Genomic DNA, 18,659 nt, shown 5'->3' with positions numbered 1-18,659 from the left:
CTGCTGGATTCAGTGGCATCATGGATGAATACTGCAGAGACATTGTGCAGTTTCATTTAGACAAACTGTTGGCCTAGTGATACATAAATACAGAGTTTCATTTAACAGACTTAAGTAAACTATCAAGTAAACTAAAAGTGCCTTGGGAGAATCAGAAGGAGATGGTGTGTGAAGGCACTAAAGGTGTTTTGAAATGTCAATATTTATTTAGCATCAAAAGAGCTGTACTTTTGTTCTTTTCGTTTTCTACCCAATTTAGTCATTGCCAATGCATTATAGTCTCTGTCAACCTTGACCACCACATGTCTCCTCCAATATACACATACCAGCCACGCCTTTCCCCTTTTCATAGTTGTTAATATTTCAGAAGATTTTTGTTTATGATTAAAATACTACTCATACTAGAGGTTAGAGCCTAACTTGGTAGATGCATCCATTAGCTCTCTTGGAAATTGCTGATTGACAAATAGACACTTATTCACAATATACATTTAATGTGCTCAGCACATCTCTATCCAATAACACAATTGCCTTACCCTTAAATTGAATGGAAACACATTCACTGCCAAACAATAGATTATTTATGTAATTAATTATGAAGCCTGAAACACTAACACTCAAACACACCTGATAATGGTTTGTTGTTCGGTGTTTGGCAATGTTTTGAACGAAGTATGGGGCAGTCTGCCCACATTTTGTAGTGTTTGTTGAGACAGAATAATGCCTTCAGAATGATATTTCAAACCTTTATGGCACAGTCCTATTCTCCAGCCTTGGCTTGGCTCAAATATTCTAGTGTTACTTTTATTGCTGTTCTTTGAGTACTTGAATGTTCACAGTCAGATCACCCGCTTGTTTCTCTTTTGAAGTACAATTTCACCATGGAGAATTCCTCTTGTTCTGAGCCACTTCAACTTCATTTTTAAATGAATGCATGCAAACGAACTAAGAGGAGGTCATCTTCTTTCCTTTTTCTTTTACCCCTCCTGCACTCTTCCAATTATCTGAAGGAAATGCGTCTCTTTCTGCCAACAATGATGTCTGGGTCACACTGACCCACAATGCTTTTAGGCTTCTTTAGTTTTTCTATTTTTCTTTGTATGTCTTATAATGATCTCTCATTTAAAACTCTTAACCTAGTGCCTGCATCTGTACAGCATTAGCCTAGCTGAGCTAGACATCCCAGCCATGTTAAAACAAGGTAGATACTGCAGTTAGTTAGCTAGATGCATTAGTATCTAGGCTGGCCCCAGGCTAGTACAGCATAGCTTTATTTCATTATTTCTATGGAGTATGAATATAATAGGAATACGTTTATTATCCAAGCATAGCTGGAAAACGCACAAGAAGATGAGTCTTCAGAACATGTTTTTTTTATTGAGAAATATATTTCTAGTTGTTTGTTTGTTTTTTTAAAGAGAGGTTGAATTATCCTATATTGTCTTTGGATTTCCGTCTTTACCTCGTTGTTCCCGGGCCCTTTTCCACATCTCAGGCTTCTGCTTGCATTAGCAGAAATGGACAATAAAACTGGTTGAAAATCCGTTTTAACTAGATGCATCTTTCATGCAATGTTCAGATATTTACATCTATACTTGACCAGTGTTTGAGCTTTGCTGCATTGGTTGTGACAACCAACTAAAAGATACCATTGCAAATCCACTGATTAACATCTATTAGTTCCTTGGGCACATTTTAAAATTTCAATAAGCCTTTATATCATCCACAGCATATGTCATAATTTAGCAGTGAGGAGAAAGGGCTGACGTTTTCATCTCAAATTGCCAATGGTTAAAGTGATCAAGTTCCATTTAGGTGCAATTCCTTTAAAATATCAGAGGAGGGTGCAAATGGTTTGAAGACCACAACATCCTATACTAGGATATTGACAAAGTAATCTTTTGGTGTCAGAACAGAAATCATAGTAGTAGTGAAAAGTGTAATCTTGTTTGCCCGTAGAATCCAATGCTGACAACAAAATCTTTAAAACAAACAAATGCAGAATCTAAATCTAAATGTAAAGGCTACTGCAATTTGTTAGCTAGAAGAACACAAGACCATTCTGGGTAGTTTAGTTCGAATTGTACTGTTCCTTGCTGCATTTGGCATCAGCTTTACCAGATCTTTGCTGTTTGTTTACTTAATTACATAATGCTCGTTTATAATGTAGGCTACCAATCTGCTCTCTCCAGCACTCCTGGCTTGTGTGTGTGTGTGTGTGTGTGTGTGTGTGTGTGTGTGTGTGTGTGTGTGTGTGTGTGTGTGTGTGTGTGTGTGTGTGTGTGTGTGTGTGTGTGTGTGTGTGTGTGTGTGTGTGTGTGTGTGTGTGTGTGTGTGTGTGTGTGTGTGTGTGTGTGTGCGCGCGCGTGCGCGCGTGCGTGTTTGCATCTGTTTGTGTGAGACAGCTAAAGTTTACAGTTTAACCTTCATTGGAAATACCTCATTAACATTCACAGAATGGCTTAAATAATACAATATTTAGAAGTGAGTGTACTGTACACATTAGCTCTTTTTGTGCTGTAATATCTTTTCAATGGACTGATCTAATCTTTCTTATTGTTTATTTGGATATCAACTTCCTTTGTAAATACATTTGTTTTTATCTGTAAGTAGAAAGTACTGAATGTGTGATTGTGGTGTCAGAAGAAAACTGCAAAGTCACTGCAGTGAACCAGTTATCCTTTGTACCTGAAATAAACTAGTGTTAGATCTATATGGGTGTCTGTTTGTGTTTAGCGTGTGTATCTTTATCTGTGCCTATCCTACTGTATCTGCGCTCGTCTGTGTGTGGGTTTGCAGGGTTTGTTTTGGCCCACGGGCAGTGTGTGCAGCTGTCCTTGATACAAGGTGTGTGCTACTGGGGTTTGGGCAGATGGGTGAGGGGAGGGCAGACCAGACCACAATAAAGAGATTGTTATTCAAAACAACCAAGAAAGGCCTTTAGACTATCACTGTATCACATTTTTATTAGGGCTTCATAACGGAACCACACCCTTCGTCAGCATCATTACTTAGCAGTAAGTAGCTCGGCAGGAAAAGGGGATTTAATAGCTTTGGTTTCTCTGCAATGCAATGGTGGATGTGTCATCAGAGTTTACTGGTTTTGTCTAGGGCCCAAAATGGGACACTGACCTACTTAGGTCCCTATGTGGTAAGTGCCATGTTTTCCAAGAAAGGCATTCAACAGAGATTATTTGGCTAGTATCACCCTCAAAACAATCTAAAATGCGTAGGCCCTATACGCGTCGTAGTTGTTGCACATCATGAAAACCTAATGCAAAGTTCCAAATGCAAAGATAGTGTGATAATATTCCAGCAGAGTTTAAGCTGAACCAGTGAAATGTGAGGGAGCCAGGATAGGGGTCAGGATTTTTCCTTTCATCTTGGCATGGGGCCCCTTGCCGATTGGAAAGACTGACAGCCTGCTGATGAAACAATTGCCAGAGTCCTGAAAAGCTGGGAGAATGATCTGCTCGGGCAGACAGACTGCATGACTCACACACACTCACAAATCTCCCCTTTCTTCTAACTACTACTCAGTCGATACACACTTTCTCTGAGTGAAACCCACTATGGAATGTTTGCTGCTTAAGCCAAAGTCCATGGCATGGGTTGTACAAGGTCCATGGGTTTCTGTATTTTAGGTAAACTCTTGGACAGGGGTGTCGCACCAAATTCTGAGCCCTGGGTACTTTAAGTATTGAAAAATAGCAGATCTACAAGCTCGCAGCGCAGCACTCAAGGTTTGTAGATCTGCTATTTTTGAAAAATCGTGAAATTTTGTGCAAGTCTTGTCATGTTTCTATGTCAGTGGTGCTCAAACTTTTTCATGTGAAAGACCCCCAAGATGATATGTATTTGGCCACGGACCCCCATCTCAAAACATTTAGTTCCATGCAGGGACCCCCCCCCCCCTAGAAGCAAAATTTGAGGCTTAAAAAATACATAAATTCATATATTCGTATATCTGCAAAAAAAAAAAAAAAAACGTGAAAAGGTGGGGTAGTATAAAATTAAGGCCCCTCCACCTTGGGCCCTAGTAACTCAGTCCCACTTTTCCTCCCCTTGTGATGCCCCTGTATTTTAGGTAAACTCCTCACAACTTTAGTGGGGTAAGTTTGTTTTAGTTTCATGTGTAACAATCTGAGTTCCCAGAGGTTCTTTTTTTCGCCATGTGTAACAACTCGTGCTCCTTCTTTTTATTATTTACATTTTCTCTTTGTGGTGTGGTTTTATTCCAGATAAACCAGTTGATGTCAGACTTTCTCAGCCCATTCAACCCTTCTCTTTTCACCATGGTCCCAATAGTCTTTTTATGTTTCCCTCTTTTCATTGATTTCTATTGTGAAGTCTGCAGCTGCAGCTCAAAGACAGAGAGAAAAGCATTCAGCTCACAGCTATTGTGAGGTTTGTACCATAGCCTGAGCAGACACTGTACTATACCTATTATTGATTATTCCATCATGCATTCGTTTTTAGAAAAGGATAGGCTATGTGAGTTCACTTGTTGAGAACCGGTTAAGTTAAACAGTCTTCATTTAAATAATTTGCCCTATTAAAAACAACAGGCCTGGGACTTGGGGGTGTTATATGTAATAGGAAGAATATTTCCCTTGTATCTTTATTTTGGATGCTATGAAGATATGAAGCTGGCAAGAATGAATGATGATCATGAATTCTTGATTAATTGAATATACAAGACCACAATGGAAACAAGCCATGGGCTAGGGCTTTTTGTGTTATTATCCTTTTGGGTTTCATTGTATAATCGTACCACCGCTACTATTTACAAACTGTTAATGAAGTATGCAATCAATCAATCAATCAAAATGCCGAGTCTGACCTCCTCGACCCTGCTTTGAATAATATGATCCTGCTGGCTGTTTTAAATAATCATCTTCATGTTTTTGATTGGATCGCGGCCGACTTCATTTCCATCTTTTGACGACGGTTCTTCTCCTTCAATTCCCGGCGCCACAATAGTCACTCCCCCCTGGAATCCTCATGTGCTGCACATTCAGCTCAGTGTTTAGTACCCTCTGCTCTGCTGCTGCCTTCTGTCGCTGCTTGGGAGAGCGGGGCACGCCGTTATTGTTCGCCCTCTGAAATAATTTACGTCTCCTCGACATATTTAGTGCATTTCTACCCAGCGCAGCATTGAAAGGGTGGGACTGTTTGTTTTTTTCCTGCCACAGTGAAGCGTGCCTGCCTGGACCCCTTGAAGGTAAAGACACTTTTATATTGTAGCCTGTATGTCGAAATATAGTACTCAAATACTGAGGTTACACAGTAGCCTATGGTCTCTTCCGATTCTAGCGCTGTCGTAGATCGCTTATTTTGTGGCGCCGTCGTAGGGTACGACCAAGTAAAAACACCGTCCTTGCTTTTGGTTGGATGTATTTGATGATGGATGTTTTATCATTGCATGGTATTCAACACACACTCGGGCTACAGCTGTTAGGAACAGTCCACAGACTCCACAGTCACACCATGCTTGTTGTATCGACTGCGTATTGACAGTTTCCACTTATCCCACCATCTTCGCCCATTCCCCCGTATGATGCCCCGGCCTGACGTCTATTGTTCTGAGGGGCTGAAACTGGGCCTCATAATAACATAATAACTACGCGTGTGGTGAAACCAGGGGTAATTTAGCGTGTGTGATTGTGTCCTGGAGCCTGTGTGCTGTGCATCGCTCACTGTCACCATGTCTGATATCTTGCCCAAATGCATGCACGCCTATGGCCACCCAGAACCTTTAAAAGGGATGCTGGTCGAATCTTAAACGGAATCATTTTTCATTTTCTCTCCCCCCCCCCCCCCCCGGATTTCTTGTTGACACTTCAGCGTCACATCATGATCATAGACTAGCTGTCAGCTTGGGATTTTAGACGTTGGCTTTGCATTTATATTTTTGCAAATCTTAAAAATAAACATGCATGCGCATAAAATACTGTAAACCAGAAATGGTCATATGCCTGTTATAGTCAGTTTCCCAAGATTGTCATCTTTACAATAATATATGATAATTTGTCTTTTTTTATGTTAAAATTTTAATATTTAAAAAATGCACTCTAGTCTACAGTGTGCACAGTGAATTTCACCCTCCACAGACTGGCCAAGCATTTACTGATGGGAATTGGGAAAGGGAGAGAAGATTCTGGAGCATCACAGACTATTGTCTGGAGATCCTAGTGATAGCCTACTGCCGTTTGTTTTGGCTCAAACTCCATATTACATAACCAGTATAGTAAACATTTGTGTGTGTGTGTGTGTGTGTGTGTGTGTGTGTGTGTGTGTGTGTGTGTGTGTGTGTGTGTGTGTGTGTGTGTGTGTGTGTGTGTGTGTGTGTGTGTGTGTGGTGGGGATGAAGAGCAACTGTGAGGGTGTGGTGGTGGATGTGATTGTGAAGTGAACCTCTTGCTCCAAATGTACTCACCAGCACCATGGGACCAGCACCCACCGGGCCAGTCTGTGCCCCCCCCCCCCCCCCCCCCCTTCCACACACTGCTACCAGGGTGTGAGCTGCTGTCATGTCTGTCTGTCACTCTTGACCTCATCGCCTCATCGCTTTGTTTATATTTAGTGTAGCCCACACCTCAGTTTCCCTTTCCTCTTCCCAAGCCTGAAGCTCACCAGGGGACCAACTCTAAATAGTTGCTTGGTGGTTCTGGTTCCTGTAACCTTGGTATGTTGCATGTTTCCCTCCCAGAAGCCATACACACACAGTTTAATAAGTGTAGTGTTGGACCAATGTACCAGTCCTTGCACTTGTTCTATTGATTCAGTTTATTGACTACACTTTTGCCACCACTTATCCTGGCTTCTTCTTCATGCATTTCCCGTATGATGCCCTGGTGCAGACGTCCTTTTAGCCTCTCTGGTCCGAGAGGCCAAAACCGGGAAGCAAACAACAATGCTTGTGGTAAACGAGGGGTAATTTAGCGTGTTCGATTGTGTCCCGGAGCTTGTGCATTGCTCAGTCATGTCTGATTTTAACATTGTTATCTTGCCAAATGCATGCCAAGTGCGTGAGTAGTGTAAGCAAACTGGCCTAATCAAGATTCAATGTTTGTTTTTTGGTGCACATAACTTAATATCACCATCAATACGCAGGTACACATTTCTAGCTTGTGATTTCAGACATTTATTTAAAAGAATATCTACATAAAATGACACAGACTTCCCCACTGGGGAGTGTGTACTTTGTGACACTGCTGCCAGGGTGTGAGTTGTCACTGAGGAAGGTGATCATCACTGGCAGTGGGGGGTAGCCATGTGTGAAAGACTTTCTCTCTTTCGCTTCAAGACCTCATTATACGCTCACTTTGTTTATATATAGTGCAGCTGATTCCCATAGTACTCACCCACACCTCTTGTTTGCCTTTCCTCTTCCCGAGCCTGAGAAGGGGAGTGATTTGTGATATCGAAGGTGATTGGCTCATCGGAAATCACAAGCTGCAATATTCTTTGTTGTTTATAATAAAGGGTCTGGACTCGTATCCTGACTACTCCATTGTGTTGATATAACAACTTTGCCCCAGTTGTACTACAGTACGAACTGCAGTCCTGCTTGTGTCCATTTTGAGCTGACTGCATGGAGAGTAAATTCACTTCACTGGCCTCTCCCCTTTTTTGAGGAGGGAGTGTGGTGTGCATCGAAATCGACTTTACAAAATAGAGCCATAAAATGGCATTTTTTTTGTTGCAGTTTGCTTCAAGTTCAAGCCTAACTACTAAACTCTGAAATGCAGATGGTTGACATTGTAACAAGACTGCGATGGGCTCGACCAAATGCATGTAATTCACTGACTAACTGTATGCGCCAAGCCACCTGACACTCCCATGTGTGATTTAAGACTAATGTGTTTAGTGTCTTCGTCAAAGTGCCGAAGCGCAGTACCTCGCATGCCTTTTGAGAAGTGGCTTAAATGAAGACTTTCTTTTAAGCAGTTGCCTTGGGGTAGGCTATATACGTTTCAGTTAGAACCACATTTGGCTGATTTATTAGTTGCGCTACAAAAGGTTGTCTGTGTCTGTAACGTATGTATATTGCCTGTCTGCATGACTCCCATACTGTATCCAATCATTCAACACAAGGCCTGTTGAAACTTTAACTTTAAACATCAAGGTTGGTGACAGCGATAAGCCATGCAGCTCCTCAAAAAAGAAGAGGAAAAACACTTGTTGTTGTTGTGATATTTTAATCGTACATTTGCACATAACGTGACATTTATTGTGTGAATTTACCCATCCTGACTAAGGGTTAGGTTTTAGGGTTAGGTTTAGGCATAGTTTTACTGAGGTTAGGGTTTGGGTTAGGTTTAGGCATAGTGGTTAACATTCACCAGGTTAGCATTCACCAGTGTCGGCATCTTAGCAATTTCACCAGGTTAGCATTCACCAGCGTCAAACTAATGGGATGTCGAACAAATGCTATGTCGCAATATCGACACGCTCCCCCTAACTATTAGGAGCAGTGAGTAGTATTGGTACAACGCCCAGGGAGCATTTAGGGTCAAATGTCTTTCTCAGGGACACAAGCACTGGATGAACCAGGGGTGACCTTGATTCCCAGATGGCCTCTACCAATCAGCTTCGGCCGCCTTGTGTTTTGGATGATCCAAGACAAGGTGTTTTAATAATTTAGGAGTGTATTGTTGTCTTTCATACTTATGTATCTTATCGTTTTGATATTAAGCATCTTTCCAAAGAGAGTCTTAATGCTGCTTATTTGAACTCGGCTGAACATGCCTATTTCTTTACACTATGCAAAGATGGATGACGGCAATTTTCATACAAACATTACAAAGCTCAGCATCATGGTTCTATTGGTTTGGTTAACACTTAACAGTATGGTATTGCCTTTGTATTGCTAATGGAGCCACATCTGTTATTTTCTTGTCCTTGTATTAAGCACGAGAGAGCAACAGCTGTAGGAGGATGATCATGGATGTTGGGTCAGGGGGTTCAAATCCATTTTCCTCACTGTGGTCCCGCATAGTGAGTGGATGATGTACTCCACAATTATAGGCTTTGATCCTCTCCCACTGCCAGCCTGCCTATTATCTGTCCATCCACAACCATTAAATCATACTGGTCGTCCGTGCATGGGTTTGATCCAGTTATTAAAAAGAGTGAGCAGACATTTGGCATTTCCTGTACGAGCATTGTGGAGGTTGATGTGGTTTGATCTTATTATGAAAAAGACACTGAGCAGATATTTTGGCAATTCTTTTATGTAGTGGTGTGGACTGTGGGGGGTGCTTTTCATACCTAAACCTCAAATGCGTTTCAGTTGATAAAGAATTTGCATGCATTTAGATGATGTTTTGGATAAAAGGAAAGGATGATGCAGCAGAATGAAGCGCCTCTGAAATGTGTGGTCCATCAAATGGTCATGAGTAATACCGTATGTGAATATGTAAGGGGGGGAGAAATTCATTCTAGCATTAAAGGTTTGTTTCTGTTGCACAGTTTAAAACACATTTCAGTTATGAAACTGACCTGAGTTATTGTTTGAATTTACCTGTCCAGCCCCAATAATTGAATACCAGTTGTAGCATAGCTTAGAGATTGTGCAAGACATCAGCAAGGGTTAATATTTATTAACTTCATGTGGATAACAATGGAGTTAAGTAGTTATGGAGCAAGTTGCATTTCAGAGTGGCCCCTTCTCTCAAGATGCTTTAATGCTGTCACAATCAGAAAATGGAAATTACAACTAAGTTCACAATGGAGAGAATTTTCCGTATGCTTGGAAATTGTCCACTTTTGCAGCTTGTACCCTTTTTTTCAGATCCACACCCTGGGAAATAGAATCTCTCTGCTATTTCCCTGCTCTACTAAGCCAGTTTACGGCTTTCACAAAGTATTACTGCACGTTTCATCATCCACTTGCATTTCATTGGGTATTTTGCTGTGGTTCTTGACTGTCCAACGTCCTAGCATTTGGCAGTGTTGTTTTTGGCTGTCCAGCTCTGGACTGGTTAGATGGTGCTGTAACTATCGTCACTGTGGTTTGGAGTCTGGCGGTATCCTTCCCATTAGGCTAAAGGAGCCGTCGAAGGAGACTGCATTTTCAGGCTTTCTGTGTGTGTCTGGCATCGTGAAGCCAGCATCCAAGCACTGTAATTATTGAAAGAGAAGTTCAGAATCAGCACCCCCCCCCCCTGTTTTCATCAGCTTATGTGTTTGGTACAGCCTTGAACACCATCCCAAAGAGGTTGTGCAATGAACCTCATCTCAACGCAAGGCTATTTGTTTTTTGTCTGCATCATTTAGGCTACCATATTTGAAAAGCTGCAATATAATAGGATATTTTTCAAGCTGACTGAGGGTTGGATAAGGTGACTTGGAGTTTCCTGTGGATGTAAGGATGTACTGTATTTGGCTAGGCATTTCCTTTTATCCTCTAGTCCCGGGGTTTTCAAAGTGGGTGCCCAGGGCACCCCTGGGGTGCCATGACGGCAGTCCAGGGGTGCCGCGAGAGATAATTTGATGATATTTTGAATTTATTTGGAGACTTATACTAAATATTTAGTATAATTTTAGTCGCAACATATGACTAAAATATGCCATAAATATAAGGTAGGGGTGCCTCGGATGAAAAATATTTATAAGGGTGCACTGAGCCTAAAAGGTTTTGTAGCCTCTGCTCTAGCCTACATGGTCAAATTCTCAGTGTGTTTTACTTGGGGATTGTAACGCTAAAGGTCCGTCTTTACACTCTAACTTAACTCTTTGAGCGCCAGCGCCCTCTAGGGGCCAAAGAATGCCAGCGCATCTCTCATAGGCGAGCGCTTTAGCTTCCAGGACTTCAGCTTCCAGGACCTGACGTGCTCACGTTCATGCACGGCATGGAAATGTCCCGGATGAAGATGCTAACAGAATGGCTATTCCCATTTTGTCATCTAAAAGATCATTTTTGGGCGATTTCGCCGTAAATAAACCTCGCGCCGCTTTCCTAAAACACAAAAAAGAGATATAAGCCTTTAAAGATGCGGTCTTTCATTGGATTAGGCGGAGATTGGCGATTGCGTTCGCAAATTACGGCCGGCCGGGACGTTGTTAGCTTTCGGCTAGTAGCTACAAAAATCAAGCCAGGCTTCAGAAGGCCTCTTATCATTTTATTCATTTAATTAAATAAAGCCGAACTACTTCGGGATCGGCACACTCGTGTACTCATCGGAAGCGGCGACGAACATCGGGTGAACATTGGGGAGCTCAAAAATGTATTTTAAACCATTTTTAATGGAATATATCGTCGGACAGAGTAGAACGGCTAGCTGGCTAGCGGCTAGCGAGCCAGGACCACCCACGACTCTACAAGCAGCTCGGGGTAAGTGAATTAATAAAAAAAAGATTGTATTGGATTGAAATAAAGCCGAACTAGTTCGGGATCGGCACCAGATGAGTTAACACTGAGGATCTTACTGTGCGCTCTACCTCTCTGTCCATGAGTAACCTCGCCTCTCTGTCCATGAGTAACCTCGCCTCACCTACACAACAGGCCGCTTGGTTTCCGCCTAAAGCGGAAACCACTAGAAGAAGCGGCGTCGCTTTGTTTTGGTTCCTCCTCTTCGTTTCCCCAATCATTTTGGGTTAAAACTGAATCCGGTTTGATCTTTCCGGAAAATTGTAGTCCTTTGAGGACTACAACATGACGTGTTGTGGTCTCCGCTCCCGATCGGATACAACCCCGAAAAGTGAAGTGATCCCAGACTAGTCCATGAGTAAGGCTATCCTTGTGTGGTAATTGAGTGTGCTGTTTCTCGCGGCACAGGGGTGTGGCTGCATGTGCACTTGGCTGGGTGTCAGAGCGGCGGGCGGTGGGTGAGGTGAGGTGTGGGTTCAGGGGCCATCTGGCCTGATCTCACCCTGCTCGCTCTCTCAGGCGTGCTGGTGGTAACCGATCCCACCCGTAGGCTCACAGGATGACATTGACTATCTGCCTGTCTGACAAACTGGGAAGCTACACAGCAAGTCTAATAGTCTAGCAAGGCTCTAGACTGCCTCATCCAACCATCCTTCACAGAAAACCGCATTTTGCTTGTTTAAATATCAACCTTAAAGTCTATTCTGGGGGGTGAATATTCAGCGAAAAAAGCAGATCTCTACACGCTCTCACCTTGATACGTTGTGAAGATCAGCTATTTTCAGTGAAGAGATTTAGTCTAGACTTGAGAAGGAAAATAAGTGGACAAAGTAAAAAGCCCTTGGGGATCCTGGTCCACCATAAGAATACATGGAGGTGAATTTCCATTTGCTTGGAAATTGCATTTAGTGGTTAAAGGACCCCAATGGCGATCTGGCATGTTTAGCCCTTGCAGAATCGGAAAAAAAACCTGATGGAGATGGCTAATATCATTGTGTAGTAATTGTTTGGTCGAAGTTCTGTTATTGTTGCGTTTTAAAGCAAGGATTGATTTGAAAATTCTAGGCAAAAATAGTGCTGTAGGAGGAAAGCTTATTTTCAAACCTCCATGACAAGCTCCCCACAAGCATTCAATCATTCATACGTCTGTACATTGTTTACAAATACACCCTAAAAGACTGCAATGGAAATAAGCTGTCAGCTTTATTGCGTTTGATTTTTTTGCTTCATTTTTTTATCGTTTTAAATTTTAATAATGGTCTAGTCTAAAAATAAAATGGAAATGTGGTTTGTGTTGTGTGTCCAAACTAGAATAGACAAAGACACATTGCCGGTGTAGGACTTATGTTAATCTTCTGCATTTCATTTTTAAATGTTATTACTTTTTATGTCTATGCCAAATGTCATTTGTCTCTCTATTTTAGGCAATTTTTGTGTTCATCTTCTCCCTTCATCCATCCCTTGTTCCCTCACTGCCTCCTGGTCCCTAGTACCACTCCCTATATCCCATAACCTGTTCAATAACTATTCTTGTTAGTTATTCATCCGTCATTCATAAGTGGGGCTGTCACGATTATGACATTTTACTTGGCGATTATTGTCGCTCAATTGAGCTTGTTGATCTGCTATTTCCACAATTTTTGAAAATGTTTGAAAATATATAATTATCCAAAAAAGAACTGCAAATAATTGAGAACAAATTTGGAAAAAGTCTTGAAGTGTGAGACTGATTTTAGAAGGCATTTGTAGAATCGTCTTCAGGTCTTAATGGATTAAATGGGGCTTAAGTGGTTAATTCATAATGTTTTTTTTGGGGGGGTCCTGGAGAGATACTATATTTCTCTTAGGCTATTGAGCTGAAAAGGTTAGGAACCCCTGATGTATATTCCCTGGTGTCCATGCCATGGTGAGTGGAGTGTTTTTGGGTAAAGCCACCAGTGTCAGCTGCTCCTCTCCCCAGCTAATCCCCCTCCCTCCCACCCTCTTACCCTCTTTCATGTCTTCCCTTGGGGGTTGCATGGTGTGCTGTGTAGACAAAGGGGCAATGCCCCACCCCTGCCAATACTCTATAGACAGTGCGCACACACGCAGAACGGTCTCATTTGTTTTATTTGAGTGAAAAACGAATGCTCAGGTCAGGGCACATTTAACTGGACCCAACTAAGTGGATCCTCAGAGGTCCATTTGTGTTACTCAGCTAAATGAACACTGAGGATTTTATTGTGTATCCTTGTTTTCTTGATCCCCTGTCTCTTCTAATGTTTTATCTTCTATTGAATAGAATCTATTCTAATAACATTCCTAATTTAGATGACAACGCATATTGTACCGCATCAACCTGGTCCCTGCCCTTCTTTAGCCACCTGATTGGACTAGGCCTCCGGTGCTTGTTGGAAGCCTGGCCAATGTTAACAACAGATTTTGTAATCCACTTCCTGCTGTATGTTTAGACAACTACCAGGCAATACTAACTAGTCCATGCCCATCCGTACATGATTGCCATTCCTCTAGTCTAAAGGCTGGATTGTCATCTTAACTTGTACTTAGCACCTGCTCCTCGCGGCATTATTGAGTGGTCCTGGTTTATCCCCACTTAGCACATGCTCATTGTCTCAGATGGAATTGATTGGAATTAGCTGCCTGCCGAAAGACCAGTCCAACTCAATCCTCCCTAATGAATATCCTGTAGTTTTGCATTGCTAGGCATATGGACTCTGATCCTGTGGTCGGAATCATAGAGGGCATTGACGCATTCGCCATCTGCCTTGACACGTGCTGGAAAAGGAAATGCCGCTAGTTGACTGCTGTCTCTATTGCTATTCCTTTGAAATCTCATTATTGATCGGTGTGTGCATTCCAAGTGCAATAGCAGTGCATTTGCATATAATTGGGTTTTTCATTTGAGAGTACACTACACTCTGTGCACTTGAGACTATCGGATCTACAAGCTGTAACTATCGGATGCAGGGTAGGGCATTAAATTGCAGTAGGATTAGTTGGTGCTTTTATCTTATATCGTAAACACGCATTTTTGGTAATGGGGAAAATAACAGACTTTCCCATGGTCGTAAATGGCATGTTATGATATTTTGATATTACTTTTTATTTCTATTCTTATTAGTCAGAATACACTTCCAGAAATGCACCACTTGCACAGAAGTTAAAAATTATCACATAGAGAGAGAAGCGGATGATGAATTCAATATTTTCAAATGTTTGGTATGTCTAACTAAGGCTGTTCTTCAGAGGAGTGATAGTTGCCAGTGGTAGATGGTAGTAGTAGATGAAGATGGTGTTAAAGGAGAAGTTAACCCCCAAAATGACTTTTTTTCCCTATTGATTACTCACGCCATGGAGACAAGTTCAATCATATTTTTGTGTATTTGTCACATTCCTAAGACAAAAAATTGATTATAGTGAATTTACCGCATTGATTCCGGATAGGGACCCAAATGCATTCGGGTCCCCATCCGGAATCAATGGGGGTAAATTTATTGTAATACATTTTTTGTCTTAGGAATTTAACAAAAAACTAAAAATACTATTCAACTCATGGTGTGAGTAAGTAATCAATAGAAAGAAGGTTGTTTTGGGGGTGAACTACTCCTTTAACACTTAAGTGCATAGCCAGGGATTTAGGGTTTGTGTAGTCTTATCTTTTGACAGAGTTATAGATGCCAGTCAGCCAGATCGGTAAGGATTAGCCTGAGAGAGCAGTGTTCTTTGGAGATAAATGTGCAGTGCTTGGCTATGTGTCTCAGTCTTCCGTGATTAATTCACCACAGAAAGAACAGATGCCCCTCCCACGCACACACACACACACACACACACACACACACACACACACACACACACACACACACAATCCTTCAACCTAAGTCCAGCGTGAGGAAAGGAGTGGATACTAATATTCATTCAGTTATGTTTTTTCTGCTGCATGGCAGTGCAACTACACAGGATGTGGGCAAGCATTTGGAGGGCTGGAGGCACATCAGAGATATTAGACCCATTCATGGCTAGGTATATGTAATATTCATAGCCATATGAATATATAATAACTGGATCAGTGCCCTGCCCTCTTTAGTCATTACTAAAAAGTCACTGGTACCTGGAAGAAAGACTGGTACAAAAGTTATTTACTCACAAGCTCTTGTTAAAGCTTTTCACTGATTGCATATTTATACAACTACGGTATGATGAATTTTGAATGTACTGCATGGTTTCTGCCAGAAAGCGACAATCGACTGCCAAAAAGAGACTGGGGAAAAAAGACATGGTGTCTGACTGAGAAAGAATGCCAACTTCTCCCCTCCTCAGCCTCACTGCATCCCTCTTTTGTTTCTGTCCATCACGCTCTGTAAAGGAGGGAGAGGGGTACAGAGGCTTGTTGTTTGGCATGCCGAGGAATGTGTCTGCTACAATTACAGGCTGTTGTGATGTAAACACTCTTCTCCAGTTATGTCAACTCATCAGTTGTGGAGACTCAATTTTTTCTTCTCTGTAATAAAATCGATAGCAAGGTTTTGAGGGGGGGGGGGGGGGGGGGGTTTAAATGCCACCTTTTTGAATTAGGGATGGAAACAAATTGGAAATGAAACGGCTACGCTGATATTTAAAAGACATAACGTGGAAAAACATGGGTCTGTAAAAACTGAGGGAATTGGGTTTGATCCTCAATGCCACACATTTTGGCGGAGCATTTCCTAAGGGCTGGGACACCATCCAGATCAGTGCCAGTGGTTCCCAAAGATTTTAGCCTGTGACCTGTGATATCGCCTGTGATATCGGCATATATATTTCACTACTTCTTAAACACTTGTTTTCTAATTTCTTTAACTTTTATTTTATTTGTTAATTAAATTTTATTTTATTTGTTAATTAAATTATTGAAAAAAATCATTGAATTTGTTTTTTAATTACCTTTTTTTGGGGGGATTTTTTTCTTTTCTTTTAATGTTTTGAAATGATAATTAACAGTCTCTGCCATAAATCAAAATCGACTTATATAGTTGACTACCAGCCTTTGTTTACCTTTTAACGTGGGCTCTACAGTGTGTATACTTGAAATACAGAAATGGCTTATGCATAGCTGCATGACATGCCCGAAAATAGAGACGCCAGCGTTAATATTCAAACGATTTTCTTTTAGACTATATTATGCAATTGCCTTTCTGCAGAACGTGGTCATGAGAGAAGGATGCTACGGTATAAAGCAGGGTGCTTTATAGAGTTTGTGTATTGTAAGTGCTAGGTTTTATGTGCGCTTGGCTGAGCCTCTCCATTTGGCATGCTAGAAGGTGTGCGCATGTAGCTTCTTTTTTATCGCGCGCGCGTGTGTGTGTGTGGATCATTCAGCTGTGATGCAGTAGAAGGGACAACACTACCTTGTATGGTCAGATGGAGGAACAGGCGTGCACACAGCACCCATCCTGTCATTCTCTGAACTTGCGCTTACCTACCCTGTTACTGTATGTATTTTTCTTTAGCCTAGCTAGCACCCATATTTATGGTACCCAGGGAATCTTGATGGGCTAAATATGACACTGAATCAAAAGTCTTTGAAAATAAATGTTAAGATTTTGTCATTTATTTATCATGACTCGACAGTTTGGTTATTGTCAAGTTTAATCACTGACCCCGTCAGTGTATATTGTGTATATTGTCTTATCATAGATGTCTCTCCCGCTGGTTTAAGACCCTCCTCCTTTTATATAAAGTTCACCGGCCTTGGCCTTGCTGTATAAACCAACTACTCTTTCTCCACCAGTCTCCCCCTCCTTTCATTCCAACTCCACCGTCTATCGTTCTGCCATGCTCAATTGCATGCGCACACTCACTCACACACATGCACGTACTCACAATGAATACAGCCTGTGTTTCTTCGCACGCGCGCGTGTGTGTGTGTGTGTGTGTCCGGTCCCTCTCTCTCCCTCAGCTGGACATGAGAGTAAGTTAATGAACGGACCGACTGAGGGTTTCCATGTCTCTCCAGTGCTGTTGCAGCACAGTCTACCAACACTAGCCTGAGTCAGGATCAGCAGAGCCATCAGTAGTAGCAGTCTAGAGTCTAACCTAAATGGTGGGGTTGTGACATTATCATAACATTAAGTTGACGATAAAAAATAATGATTATATCAATTTTTTCATGTCCTTCAAATGCGTGAGGGACTGTAATTTTCTTTTTTCTTCATTTCATTTGAAAGTGAAATATCACTTTTTAATTGTGTTTTGGCATTGAACATATGAGTTTGCCTAATCAAAATTCCACAGGGCAGGTATGACAAATAACAAAGAAATTACTGACATATTTCCTTTTTTCTTTTTTTTTTTAAACATGGAAACAATTATGACAGCTATGCAAAGTAATTGCGATAATCTCAAATAATCGCGATTGTGACAGGCCTAATAAATGGGGGACAAAGCTCGTCGGTGAGATTCTGGAGATGTGTGTGTGAGGGTAGATTGTGTGCATGCACGCCGATCACACCGACATACTTTCATAACTTGGGCTCACACATAATGCTTCATGTCATGCCCACACCTTCAGAGTCCATAGGTCTCTCACACTGACACATTCTCTCTCTCTCTCTCTGGCTCTCGCTCACACACACACACGCATGGTGCCAGCTGTCTGTGTGTGCAGCCTCGAGGAGCCAGAGAGGAAGTCAGCGGAGCTGGAATGTGGATGGGTCAGATCTGCTCGCTCACTCCGGTGCTCCGGGCGTTTCATTCCATTCATCAGCCTTACCACAGATGGAGCATTGAAATGAGTGAAGCCTAATTTATGCTTCTGGAAAAAAGTGAAACAAGACTGTCTGGTGCATATCACTTTTTTGACACGTAAATTAGCCTTGAGTGACTCGCTGAGCCGTGTTTCAATAACTTGGTGACTGCCTGCGCATGAATGAACCCTACGGATTTATCTGTTATTCATATTATTACTATTGCCAAAGTGCATATCTCATAAACGACGGGTAGGTTTTGTCATGGAATTGCACCTCCATGGCATGCTCCGTGGAAGATGACCCATACTGGTTTTGGTGACCCGTGGCCTTTCCTCTTGCACCTATAGTTCAGTGAACAGCTCAGTTCTAAATTATTATTACACTCTGTAGTCCTGGGGAAACTTTATTTATTCTTCTTCTAGATAAACTTTATACGTTAATGGGTTTTTACTTTGATAGGGAATCAATGGGAATGGGAATCAATAGGGAATCAATTTAGATAGGGAATCAATGGGAGTGGGAATCAATGGGAGGAATCAATTGGTCGAGCTTCACAT

General features: G+C 41.8%; 1 protein-coding gene across 1 annotated transcript in view; it reads left to right on the top strand.

Annotated features, from left to right (window-relative positions):
- The first annotated feature begins 5,088 nt into the window (after nt 1–5,088).
- The window catches only part of prr36a (proline rich 36a), a 39,326-nt gene continuing 25,755 nt past the window's right edge, over nt 5,089–18,659 (top strand). Inside the window, exon 1 of the mRNA XM_080721081.1 lies at nt 5,089–5,224. The gene's annotated coding sequence lies outside the window, so the exon portion shown is untranslated. The remainder of the gene's footprint in view (nt 5,225–18,659) is intronic.

The sequence above is a fragment of the Nannobrachium achirus genome (assembly GCF_963921795.1).
Source record: "Nannobrachium achirus genome assembly, chromosome: 3".
Classification (NCBI taxonomy): domain Eukaryota; kingdom Metazoa; phylum Chordata; class Actinopteri; order Myctophiformes; family Myctophidae; genus Nannobrachium; species Nannobrachium achirus.
The sequence above is the reverse complement of the archived record's forward strand: the minus strand, read 5'-3'. Positions and strand labels throughout refer to the sequence as shown.